Raw genomic sequence first — 13,999 nt, forward strand, 5'->3', positions numbered from 1 at the left:
GCTTCAGTTTCTCACTGGCTGTTAGCCACAAGCTGCTCTCAGTTCCTTGCCATGTGGGCCTCTTTCTAGAACATCTCACAACATGATAGAGTGAGCAAGTTAGAGGACAAGAAAGAACACCAGCAAGAGAGGACTAGCAAGACAGAAGTCTCAGTTTTTATACCAAATCTCAGAAGTGATATCCCACCAATTTACTGTATTCTGTTAGTGAGAAACAAATCACTAGGTCCAGCACATGTACACATGGGGAGGGGTTTACATAAGGGTGTGAATACCAAAAGGCAGGGATTATTGGGAGTCATTTCAGATGCTTCCTAAAACATTGGATCTTCTTCAGTATTTACTCAACATATTTTAAGTATTCATGCGTTGGACCTTGGGAGTGGTACTTTCCTAAGCCAGATCCTATTTTTCTTATATCTTATAGAGATTCCTTGAAACTTCTTGCTGATTAATGGATTTATTTTCTGGGTTATACTGAGGATGAAATTTTTTTCTGCTTTGAAATTTCAAAGGGAATTTTGGAAGAAAGGGATTTGAATATGTAGAATCAAATATTATTTTTATATGAAAGGGACTAATTTTCTCTGAAATATAGATGCATGGGCAGTACAGATTTGAGGTCTTGCATATAAAGATGTATTATTATTGGTGTTTATCCATAAAAGAGATGTATGGATATGAAATATACATATTCATTTTTCCTCAAAACTTTGCTGACATTAATTCACTACCTCTGTCATCTTTGTTACTGTTGTAGAGGGGACGTCTGAGGCTAAGTAGGCTTTTGGTCATTGTTAGCAGATATTTTCAGTGCTCTCCTCATATTGCCTAAGAATTCACCATTTTAGTATGTGCTAATAGTGTCCTATTACAGTCATTTGTGACTTTCTGCCTGAGGACTTCTCCCAGCATATGGGCTGAGGATGGCTGGCAATTCAGGATAAATATCCCAGCTTCTTGACTCTTTGGTGGATAATACTGAGGTGTGCTCTATTTCCTAGATTTCTGCATTAGGATTGAGTCTTGGATGTCCATACCTGCAACCAGCTCAATAAAGAGCCCTTTGATCAGTCCTTTTTCTTCCTTGTCTCATTTTCCCAAGACCCTGTAGGTGCTTCCTGGAAGCATCAAACCATTGTCTCAGAATATGCTTTTGGGGGAACCCACTGGAAGACATTTTTTATAGGTGTGTTTGTTCAGGTATAAGTAACTTTGTTCAGATGTTTAAAAGATTTTTAAAGCTTTTTTTCTTTTCTTTCTTTCTTTCTTTCTTTCTTTCTTTCTTTCTTTCTTTCTTTCCTTTGTTATAGTTAGATGTTTATTTGAAAATCTGATCCACCAAGTTAGCATTTTCCACTGACCTGGGATGCAGAAACCTTCATAGTCTTTACAATCTTTTGTATGGGTGAGCCTTAGCAACCATTACACAAAAATAAATGGATTTAATCAAAAAATGGATTAAAGACCTAAATGTGAGTCACGAAACCATAAATATCTTAGAGGAGAACACAGGAAGTAACCTCTTTGACCTTGGCCATAACAACTTCTTTCTAGAGATGTCTCCTGAGGCAAGGAAACAAAAGCAAAAATAAACTATTGGGAAAACATCAAAATAAAAACCTTCTGCAGAGCAAAGGAAACAATAAACAAAACTAAAAGGCAACCTATGGAATGGGAGAAGATATTTGCAAATGACATATCTGATAAAGGGTTAGTATACAAAATATATAAAGACCTATTAAACTCAATGTTCCCAAAATGAATAATCGAATTTAAAAATGGGCAGAAGACATGAATAGACATTTTTTCAAAGAAGATGTACAGATGGCCTACAGACACGTAAAAAGATGCTCAACATCACTCATCATCAGAGAAATGCAAATCAAAACCACAATGAAATATATCACCTCACACCTGTCAGAATGGCTAAAATCAACAACCCAAGAAACAAGAAGTTGTGTTTCTTTAACTCATTTTTCCTGGACTTAGAAACCCTTTAAAAAATATATGCTCAGCTTTCCTCAGCTCAATGATTTGATCAAAATATAGTTCAGTTACTTCTTCATTTTCAATTTACTCTGATTTCTTTTTCATGAAGTTTAATTTGTTCTAGTCTCTCTCTCTCTCTTTAATGTTTGTTGATTTTTGAGAGAGAGAGTGAGAGCAGGGGAGGGGCAGAGAGATGGCAAGGCAGAGGATCCAAAGCGGGCTCTGTGCTGACAGCAGTAAGCCTGATGTGAGGCTTGAACTCACAAACAGTGAGATTGTAACCTGAGCCTAAGTCAGATGCTCAACTGACTGAGCCACCCAGGTGCCCTCCTGGTCTCTCTTTTAAAATCAGAAAACATCACTAAATGTCTGAATATTCTTTCTCTGTTCTCTTCTTCTGTATCAGTACCTCTCTCATTACTTACATGTATTTATCCTTATTCCCTGCATTCTAAAAAGGCTTTTCAAGTTTGTTACCCATATTACTCCTTCAGTTTTCTGCAGCATCATTTCTGCTCTCTACTTCAGTGTGGTCTTAAATTCTGCTATTGTGTTTTCCCACTTTGTTCTTATCTTACCCGTTTTCCCCTTTCTTCTCATCTCAGCTTTTAAGATGACTTGTTTTGTTTTATGCATGACATATCTTTTATACTTTCCTGAAATTTTCTGAAGTTTTCTTCTTTTTAAGTGTTTATTTATTTTTGAGAGAGAGAGGGAGGGAGGGAGAATGAGAGCAGGGCAGCGGCAGAGAGAGGGGGGCGGGACAGAGGATCTGAAGTGGGTTCTGTGCTGACAGCAGAGAGGCCAATGTGGGGCTTGAACTCACGAACTCTGAGATCATGACCTGAGCCGAAGTCAGATGCTTAACCGACTGAGCCACCCAAGTGCCCCTGAAATTTTCTTGTAGGTCCTACACTTAATGATATTATAGAGCTATGCCCCTCTCTGGGTCTTCTGGATGCTACTTTTCCCTCTTGTTCTGTAGTTTTATATTTATTTTGTTTCATATTGACATTTCCTCTCTACTTGTCCTTGCTAAAGATAACATCTATGTAGACTTAGTGTTTATCAACAAATAGGGCGATTACTTTGGCCTATGTGGTTGTCTCTATTTGTGCAGAGATCAGATCTCTTCCTCAGTTCCCTTGTTGGAAGAGGGAAGATTCGTGTACCCAGGTCCTAGATAAATTTCCATTTTCTAGCAGGCATGAACCCAGTGAAAGCTTCTCTTTCATTGCCTAATATTCAGGGACATTGAAAACATCATTAAATTTCTTAGGGTGCTCTATGCCATTTCTAATTAAGAAATCCCCCCATCTATATTCTGCCTAGTTATTCACTAGGATTTATAGACTCTGCCTGGATGTAGCACAATACCAGCGGAGGCAGAAAGTAGTTTCAGTAGTTCAGAGATTGCCACTTTCCAAGGTACTATATAGAGGGATGATTTCTCGGAGCAGGCCCTACATGTTTGTCTAAGAAAACACATTATGTGGCAAGGGTTATAGTAGATTTTTCCTATTTATTTCATGTGGTCCTTTTTTTATAGAGCAAGGCTGATTAATGCCACGAGCTGATGCTTGGGTCAATATGCTAAATCCATGTGCATATTTCTTATAACTTTACTAGTTTATCTCAGATTGTGGCATTAGGTTACATGACAGACAGTTTTTAGTGGCCTTGTGAATTGTCTTCTTTATCTGTTATCATTAATATTTCTGTGAAAGATGGGGAGATACTGGGTAAGTAAATGTTACTGAGATACTCTTTCCAATGAGAAATCTTCTCTTCATGTATACTACAGTAAATGCATAATAGATTTTGTCTAATGAGTTGAATTCAATGTATAGCAATAAGGCTTTGTGATTTCTTGTGTTTTAAACTTTACTTATAAGTGAAATTATTTCTATTACAGGATTAAAATATAGTCTATGACAAATAACTTTATACACCTGCTTTATATATGCTATAAATGTCGACTTTAAAATTATTTTGAGGCAACTACCTCAACTTCAATCTATCTGCTGGTCCTGAGGAATATTACTGTCAAAAGTTATGATGAAGTACCCCAAAATGTAAATATTCATGGCCATTGCTTCATGTCTATCCTCAGAATTCATGATTACATCCAATATAGTGACAGAAACTCAGGGGAAGAGATTCAAGAAAGCAAAACATAAGCCATGCAAAGTACTTCTCCATCTTTAACAGGTATTAAAAACATCAGCTTGGGAGTGATTGATGTGCAGGAGGATATCATAAAAGTGCAGGCTTTTGAAGGCCTTTTCGGATATGCTGAAACTAAAATGAGAAACTAGACTTCAAAATTCATGTTCTTGGTTTTCTGAAGTTTAAACTTTACCCCTGGCCACCTTTGATTAACAGTAGAGCCACCAGACTTTTCCTGGTATAAATAAATACATCTGTAGACCAGAGATCAAATATTGCTTATCATCGATGAGTAGAGAAACGCACATTTAGTTATTTTGAGGAGTGTACCAGAGCATCTTTTATGGGTTTCTGAGAACCAATTAATTGTGTGAGTCTCTTCCTGAATTCTGTGTTCCGTGACATCACAATGGTAGCTTAAAACCCACTATGTTGGGAACGTTTATGTCGTAGAAATTGGCAAATGATACATTTAGGGCTTTTCCTTACAGACATCCAGTCATTAAACATTTATCAAGAACATCACTATTTTTAGGGCTCTTTTTATACTTTCTTTCTTGATGATTTATATGGTTGTTGTTTATTTATATTAAACTCCCCAGCCTTCATCATAGTGGCTGAGTCAGCAAGTGATATTGGATTTGAATTTTTATAAATTTGCTTTTACACAAGAGGTGAATCCCATATTCAAGTAGTGGTTTGCGCCTTTCTCATAGGGAATTGTTAGTGCTAATAACTGCAAAAAGACAACAACTGTAAGCTAGATCTTTGACTTCTTTTTTGTCATTAATCTTTCCAAACTAAAAGAGGCACCTCTAGGTTTTTTAAAGCTTTAACATCAGAGGCTGGATGCCTCCAGTTACAATAATAAAGGACTTAATTTCATTTGCCCTAGAGAGTGTCTTGTAAATGAGCATACCTGGCTTAGAGTCCTGCATCCAGCTCTGCTCCATCATCCTGAAGCATGGGGGCAGGTTGTCTGAGAGGAACACTCTGAGAAGAAAGGAAGCAGGGGTTCCAGGAAACTTGCTGTCTTTGACTCTGCAGCTCCCTTCATTTCTCTCAACCTCCTTGGTATTTCTTTCTTCCTCAGTCTTTCCAGTTCTCCTTTCATCATGATGTAATTGATTGTTTATTGTATTTATTAGGTTGCATTTATATCTCAGGCTTTAATTTTAAAAATGAAACAGTTGAGGGGCATCTGGGTGGCTCAGTCGGTTAAGTGTTGGACTCAGCCCAGGTCATGATCTTGTGAGATCTGACAGCACAGAGCCTGCTTGGGATTCTCTCTCTCCCTCCCTCTCAGCCCTCCCCTACTCACATGCATGCACTCCCTCAAAATAAATAAAGAAACTTAAAAAAAAAAAAAGAAACAATTGATGGGAAAGCCAACTATATGGTCATGTAGGTTACCTAGGTAAGAAAGCAATTTGTCATCTCTTTAAACTGATATTTTAAAAGTGCATCTTCAATATTTATTTGAATAAGAGGGAATGTCAGCACCTGTTAAGAATCCTTTGTTGTTTCAACATGAAAGTACTATTCCTGTCTATTTTGCAGGACCAATTTACATGTGGTTAGCTGTGAAAAGAACTGAGGACACAGGGCTGAGTTAACTGGCACCATATTTTCAAGTTAATTCAGAAATATTTTAATGTTCCATAAAGAAGTACTTCTCAATGAATCATATGCATATCTATCACCTGGCAATCTTGTTGAAAAAAGATTCAGAAAATTCTACTTCAGTTAGTCTGAGGCAGGGCCTGAAGTTCTGCATTCCTAACAAGTTTCCCTGTGCTGCTGGGGTGTTTCTGGTCCATGGTGCTCACTCTGGGGACGTGTCACATGCCCTTTCTTCTGGCTTGAATGGAAGTGTCAGTATTTCTGAATGAAAAGTAGGGGAACAGTAGGCTAGTTTTCTCTTTTTAAACTAATCTGTCTACCTCCCTTACTTTCCTTCTTTCTTTCCTTCTGTCCTTCCTTCTTTCTTTCTTTTAACTTATGAAGATTTAAAATACCTTTCTGGAGGTAAGTGGTTTACTGGCCACTGACATTAAAGAAATTCCCTGCTTATTTTAGATATCTTGCCAAAAATGGAAGTTTATACTCTTAGGAGAGAATTATATGATTATGTGATTTTAGAATTTCCATTTCAAAGTTGCTTCTTTGAACATGAGGTATGAAAGCCCCAGAAGGCCTATATTTGTGGCTGTTTTAAACTGATAGGATTTTGGAAAAGTGTCTATTCATGTCTTCTGCCCATTTCTTCACTGGATTGTTTGTTTTTCAAGTGTTGAGTTTGGCAAATTCTTTATAGATTTTGGATACTGACTCTTTATCTGATGTGTCACTTGCAAATACCTTATCCCATTCCAGCGGTTGCCTTTTGGTTTTGTTGATTGTTTCCTTTGCAGTGCAGAAGCTTTTTATCTTGAAGATTTTGATCTACTCAGTAGGAATCTTTGTAGAAAATATTCATTATAATAATAAAGGACATTGAAAGTGAAAAAAACATAAAACATAAAACTCACCCATGATGATTTAAAGTGAACAATTAGACAAGGGTATTTATGTAAGAATTGTCATGATAATCATGTAATTTTACATCTTCATGTGCTAGGGCATTCTGGTATATGAATATGGGGATATGAAGTTGCCATGCATTAGGTGGATCCCTCACCGCACATGAAGTTTTCAACTATACAGGTCTGAGCAAACCACAAGCTCCCTATGATGAGTTCTTGCTAGACACATATTAGATGCTCAATAAATATTTGTTGATTGAATTGAATCCAAAGGAAACTCATATACGTAACTTACATGCCAGTCTGCACAATTTAAACAATGCCTATCACAAATACCTGCTTTGAGAAATGATCCCTACCATACTAACCTCTTCAGACCTGGAAGATAAGCAGTGCTCTTTTGTTGGGCTCTATGATCTGATGTGCATCTCCTTTTGTAAAGCTCCCTCAAACATTTCAGTGAAAATTGAGCTCCTTTCTTATAAACACTCAACAGCGCTTATCCTGCTCCATGTTTCTGCCATTTGTCTTTTGAAAAAATTGCATCTCCAAAAACACTGAAACTCTTAAAATCAGAAACAATGTCATATTATTCTCCTGGGTTCCACCGCAACTTAGCACAGAGCAGGTATGCAATAAAAAACTTTTTAAAAATGAATTTCCTGTTTCAAGAAGTGATTGTTGATGAGTATTTATTAAATATCTGTCAGGTATTTTAGACAAGTCCCAGTCTTTCCAGATTCAACTAAACAAAATATGTCATTGCTTTAAGGAATTCTCTTGACTCAGAGTTTGAAGCACCCACAAAATAAGATACCTCTCCATGAAAAAGGCTTAGGTATGTTTCTCCAAGGCTCAGCTAGGTGTGGTTGTCAATGTATTTTCCCAAGGTACAGTTGAGGATAACTTTGTTAGGCTGCCTTCAGGTACTATTTGTTGATGTTTTCTCTATGTTTTCTTAAGGGTCAGTGGAGCATGATTTTGGTATGATTACTTCAACCAATCAATACTCTGAAAAGAGCAAACCAAACTAAAAATCGAGGAAGCAACAAAGTATTTTAAAATGCATATAATAGCTAACATTCCTGGAAATTTACTCTAGATCATATACTATTCTAGGTGCTTCACTTTATGAGTTTATTTTATCTTTGGAATATCAGTATGAGGTAATATACAAACAAGTGGGTGTTGCTCTCCCAAGAGCATGATTGTTAAGTTCAGAAATTATTTTTTGGCAACAATAAAGGTGGTAATTAAAAAAATAAATGCAACTTTTAATAACATTAATCCATTAATTGTTATCAATGTATACCATGCCAGTACTGCCGATATAAAACAGAAAGGTTGTGACAATATGGATGGACCATAGAAGGTATTATGCTGGGTGAAATAACTCAGACAGAGGAAGACAAATGTCATATGATTTCACTTTGTGGATCCTAAACAATAAAGCAAATGAACAAACAAAGCAGAAACAGATCCGTAAATACAGAGAATAAACTCATGGTTGCCAGATGGGAAGGGGGTGGGAGGATGGGCAAAATGGGTGAAGGGGAGTGGGAAAAAACCCCAAAGCACAAAGGGCTAATTTTTAGAAAATTGATACAGTGTTATGAGCATAAACTGGAAAAACAAAAAGAGGTTGTGTAGCAGCCTTCTTTAGACTGGTTGAGACTGCTGAAAGCTATTACTTAATCTACTATATAAGTAGCACTCTTGTCAGCAATGTGTTGAAGACCAAAGGATTTGGAAAATGATTAAACATTGAAGAATTTCCTCTGAGAGTATGGTAAATGTGTCATCAAATTCAATCAATGCCAAACACAAATATGCCAAGTAGGGGCAATTTCCTATCTCCTAGGTGATTGGGAAACTCAGATCAACTCCAAGATGCCACACTGAGGGTTTTTGAGTTGTTTCATCAACCCAAATGTGAGGCCACGACTAAAGTGCAGTCAATTTTGGTGAAGTCTATCAGGGCTGCAGGGATGGAACAAATGCAACAAGGTCATATGTGGAGAATAGATTGCATGAGATAATAAACCAGCTTCTAGATGAGCTCAAATAGGGCTAACCCAAGAGCAAAGACAAGATATAAACTTATAGTATCATTCTAAATTATAACCTCAAACCAGGTCACTTTGGATAAATATGGGAGAATTCAGAAGGCTGAAAACTGCATTGTTTTTACAAAACAAACACGGTCTTTTTTTTTTTTTTTTTTTTTTTTTGGAGAGAGAGTGAGCAAGGGAGGGGCAGAGTAAGAAAGAGAGAGAGAGAGAGTGGGGAGAGAGAACTCCAAGCCGACTCCACACTGTCAGCGTGGAGTCTGACATGGGACTCAAACCCATGAACTGTGAGATCGTGACCTGACCCAAAACCAAGAGCGACTGAGTCACCCAGGTGCCCCCAAAACAAACACAGTCTTAAAAAGTGGTAATGAATCATGGGTGACAGCCACACCCACAGTGCCATCCCTCAAAGGAAAGTGAAATGAGCTAAAGATGTAAAATGTTTCATTCCTACCTTAAGCATGTGCAACTCCTAATAGGGCTGATGAGGATTATACCTTCAGAAAATTAGTCTTTAAACAAGTCTTTTGAGGGGCACCTGGGTGACTCAGTCGGTTAAGCAACCGACTGCGGCTCAGGTCATGATCTTTCAGTTTGTGAGTTTGAGCCCCACGTCGGGCTCCGTGCTGACAGCTCAGAGCCTGGAGCCTGCTTTGGATTCTGTGTCTCCCCCTCTCTCTACCCCTCCCCTGCTCACGCTCTGTGTCTCTCCATCTCTCAATAATAAATAAATATTAAAAAAAATAAACATGTCTTTTGAGCTATAAGAAACCTAAATACCTTGGGGCACCTGGGTGGCTCAGTCGGTTGAGGGTCCGACTTTGGCTCAGGTCATGATCTCACAGCTCGTGAGTTCGAGCCCTGCGTCAGGCTCTGTGCTGACAGCTCAGAGCCTGGAGCCTGCTTCAGATTCTGTACCTCCCTCTCTCTCTACCTCACCCCTGCTCACACTCTGTCTCTCTTTCTCTCAAAAGTAAACATTAAAAAAGTTAAAAAAAAAAAAAAGAAACCTAAATATCTTGTAGGTTGGTTCGTTTGGTGTTGACTTAATAAGAATCTGAAGAAGCTTAAAACAAGAATATAAATAAATAATGGGAAAATTTAAATAAAGAATATAGGAAGGAAAGAAAAGGATGAATATAAGCATGCTTGGAAAGACAAGAGTGAGATTTTATGTAGGTTGGTCTGTTTGCCCCTGTCGTGTTCATATAGTGCAGGCCCACCCTCAGTAAAGCTTGTTTGAGAGTGACAAAGGGTGGCTGAAATGAATAGGTCATGTGGATTGTAACATTTGGAAGATGGTCTTTTCAACAAATGGTGCTGGACTAAACATCCACATGCAAAAAAAAAAAAAAAAATAGACATGAAACTTCATCAACATTAATTCAAAATGGATCACAGAACTAAATGTAAAATGCAAACTATAAAACTCCTAAAAGATAATAGAGGAGAAAACCTAGATGGCCTTGGGTATGCTGATGACTTTTTAGATACAACACCAAAGGCTTGATGCATGAAAGAAACAATTGATAGGCTAGACCTGACTAAAAACAAAAAAATAATCTTCTGCTTTGTGGAAAACAATGTCAAGAGAATGAGAAGACAAGCCACAGACTAGGAGAAAATAGGAGTTGGGTGATTATGATGTGTCAGTGTTGGTTCATCAGTTGTAACAAATGTCTTATTCTGGTGGGGATGTTGACAATGGGAGAGGATATGTGTGTGAGAGGACAGCGGTCCTGTCCTTTTCTCTGTCCTTTTCTCTTAATTTTGCTGTGAACCTAAAACTGCACCTAAAAAATAAAGTATTAAAATCAGATAAGTTGCTCTTTTACTGCCTAAATCCTGAATCAAAGTATCTTTTTTTTCCTTCAAAGAGAAATTAAAAGTCCCACAGGCAATAATCTCTTCAATCCAGGGAATCAATGATTTTTCAAATGAAGCCTGTTGAATTCAAGCTATATTTGAATAAATAAAGAAGAGGTGGAAAAATTCTTTTCTTTCTCTTTCTTTCTTTTCTTTTCTTTTCTTTTCTTTTCTATTCTTTTCTTTTCTTTTCTTTTTAATGCATTTATTCTACAGTTAGTACTATTCTGAAAGGAAACATAAGGAAAGGCTTCGAAAGTTAGTCTACTTAATTCCTTGAAATCTCATGAGGCAATCATGCCCCCGATTTCCCATCAGCAGATAAATTGGCTGATAATGTTTTCACAAGGCTACAACCTAGCCAAGTAATGATTATTATCAAGGAAGAGGGACTTTAGGGGACATAAATGAGATGAGTTGAAAATGAAATTAAAAACTGTTTATATAAAAATAAACAGTCCATTTGAGTTTTGTGAGTAATTCAGCTCACGATTTGGTTTACTTTGAGGGATCTGTTTACTTAGTTTTTAAGAAATGGAGGTTTCTTTATTTCCAAATTATAACTTAGAATTCAAGGGTTATTTACATTACTCAGCCTCTTAGAAAGGGGTGAATGGTTATCACCTATGATGTTTTTAAACTGGAAAAGAAAATAAAAATTAAATTCTTTCCCCTCTCCCTCATTCTGTCTTTCCCTCCCTTCCTTTCTTCCTTCCTGTTTTTTGTTCTTCCTTTGTTCCTGTTATTAAGTCTGTTGTTTTGGTGAATTTATAACTACTGAACCCTATTAGAAAAGCTGATTTGTGAAATATACAGTTGGTTTAATGCACTCCTTGGGAAAATGGTTTATTTTGTTGGACCACTTAATATTTTACTCATATTCTCAACTGTTGGTCTACAGTTTTATCATGTCTCTGGTGGCTGTAGGGCTAGGGTACAGGACTTAGGGGAGAGGCCAGAGTGCAGACCCTTAGACTTGGGGCAGATGAATGCAGCCTGGTAGGCTAAGGAGGATTGGGCTTGTCTTTCTATTCCAGGGGTTTACAGCAGTAGATTGATGGATGAGGTTGGAGTAACTTTTTGGTCTGCTCACGACTTGTTTTCTCCTATTTGTAATTTGCATTTGACTGTCCCAGGTTGGAAAATCTAATGAAAAACATGAGACATTCATGTTGCATCCCCCCCCCCCCCCATGACTCCCATTTTTACACTTAACTTTTAACTATTCTAAATTGATAAATAGATTGGGACTGGTTTTGGCAGCATGTTTGTACTTAATCTCTTCTGGGTTAATGTGTTATGGGTGAAAAGATGGATTCTTTTAGCATGTGACTTAGTGGACATCTGTTTTCATTTTAGGATCTTTGCATATCTGTCTGAAAATCTGTAATGTTGAAGGCCATTGCTTGGGCTGAAGGTGATTGGAAGGTGAGAACAGAGCAAAATTCACTTATTTATTCACTCAACACATATATATTAAGTATCCATTTTGTGCCAACCACTGCTATAGGCAAACTCTTAAAGAAAAAAGCTTGGTTAAAAGGGTTCTGTGTACAGAAGATGAATCTAATGTCAGGAATTGTACCTTTGTGGGTTGTCCACATATTCACTTATATGCCTGGACCTGACTTCCCACCTAAGATTTGGCAACTTCTAGGGATGGTTCATCATCTTCAAGGATGCTTGAGGACTATAGTTATGAGCTACCAGATTACTTATTTTTCAAAGTTTGATATATTTTCCTTTGGTTTATCATTTATTAAACTTCTTGAATATGGTGATTTTGAATAAGGGGCCCTACCTTTAAACTGCAGCCAAAACCAACATTAACACATAGATAATACAGTTTGAGCAGCATAAAACAGTGTTTAAAATGATCTGGCAAACACAGTTCTCCTATTTGCAGCACTGAAAAGCCCCATGTATCCAATTGCAGTTAGGGCCTCCACTACAAATTCTTACCACCACCCACTGGGGCTGCATTGAGAAATAGATTTGAAGGCCCAGACCAGGAGTTTAGGAAGAATATACAGCTTTCTTCACATACTAATACTCAAAAGGACGGTACCACGTCTTGAGTATATGCTAAGTGCCGTACATAAATTATGATGTTGCCAGTCTTTCAAATTTGGGGAAGAAAAGTGAGCCATTTTAGATGCCGGGAAGTTTTGCTTATTTGTCTTTCTGTGTGTAGATGTGTTTGATGGTTACACATAGATCTGCTGAAGCAGTGTTGTGTTTGGACAAACAATAGCCAAAATATCTCAAGATAAGCAACTAAATATAGTTCTGGTTCCACTGACCAGGAATTGAAAAATATGTCCTTTTTAATCTCTCAGTCATTTGCTGTTGTTACTGGTTTTCTTTTTTAACTACAAGAACAAAGGGAGAATCCCAAACAAAGGTTGTTGGGTTCAGCTATCAAATCCCAAACAGTTTATAAAAACTATAATATCTAGATTCAGCCATACTAGCTAATAGGAATCTGAACCAAGAGTTAGTGGGGCTCCCACAAGGACTCCTTGAGGAGTGTATCAAGATTTTGTGCATGCTCAAGTCCTTGTACCTGTTGGCTGGGGATTAGAAATGTCCTTTTTTATTTGTTCAACAGTATCAGCAAAGTGGTACTTAAGAGTTTATTGCTAATACTGAGACTGCTGTAAGAAAAATCACATAAAGATGAAAATGCTGATCATTACTGAAATAAGTATTATGTGTGTAGTGTATCATGTCTCCACGGACAAATGTGTTTGACTTAAATAATTGCAAGACTTTCTAACTCCTTGACTTTAGGAAAGGAAAAATTAAATCAGGTGATCATTGTCACCAAGGAGGGATATGCTGGGGTAAGATCTAGAAACAAAGAGAATTTTCTGACTTTGGTTCCCAAGACCTAAATTTTTGGAAATCTGTAAAGAACTCTAGACACAGATAAAATATTTGAGAGTTTGAAGAGAGAGGGGTCCCTTTCTTCATTTCCCAAACCCAGGCAAGAAAAGGTTTCCTTAGAAGGAATGTTGTGGAGGAGAAATGGAAGGGAAATGAAAGAGTAGAGATACTGAAGGTTTGCAAAGAGTGGTCTTGTATCCTACTCCTGGGCAGAGTCCTAAAGCTGAGCCAATCACTGGACTTTATCTCCTTGGCCAGACAAATCAGAGTGAATCTCAAGACTCCTGCTAGTAATTCTGGAACAAATGCTCAATCTCTCCCTTTGAAAAGGTGATGAACTATTTTTGTCAGCACAAGGGAAAACACAAAGCTGACTAGAAGAAGGAACCCAAAGCAAGTTTACTGAACAGTTGGTCTTCTGATCAACATCAAGAACTGCTGTATTATACGTGGAATTTAAGAAACAAAACAAGCGAGGGGCACCTG

At 37.5% G+C, this 13,999-nt stretch overlaps 1 long non-coding RNA gene across 2 annotated transcripts in view; it reads left to right on the forward strand.

Annotated features, from left to right (window-relative positions):
• LOC144614050 (uncharacterized) overlaps positions 1-12,052 on the forward strand; it is a 254,684-nt gene extending 242,632 nt beyond the window's left edge. For both annotated transcript variants that reach the window (XR_013551582.2, XR_013551581.1), the window contains exon 4: positions 11,984-12,052. This is a non-coding gene — a long non-coding RNA (uncharacterized LOC144614050). The remainder of the gene's footprint in view (positions 1-11,983) is intronic.
• Positions 12,053-13,999: the final 1,947 nt, after the last annotated feature.

Source organism: Panthera onca, chromosome D4 (assembly GCF_046562875.1).
Source record: "Panthera onca isolate mPanOnc1 chromosome D4, mPanOnc1 haplotype 2, whole genome shotgun sequence".
In the NCBI taxonomy this organism is placed as follows: domain Eukaryota; kingdom Metazoa; phylum Chordata; class Mammalia; order Carnivora; family Felidae; genus Panthera; species Panthera onca.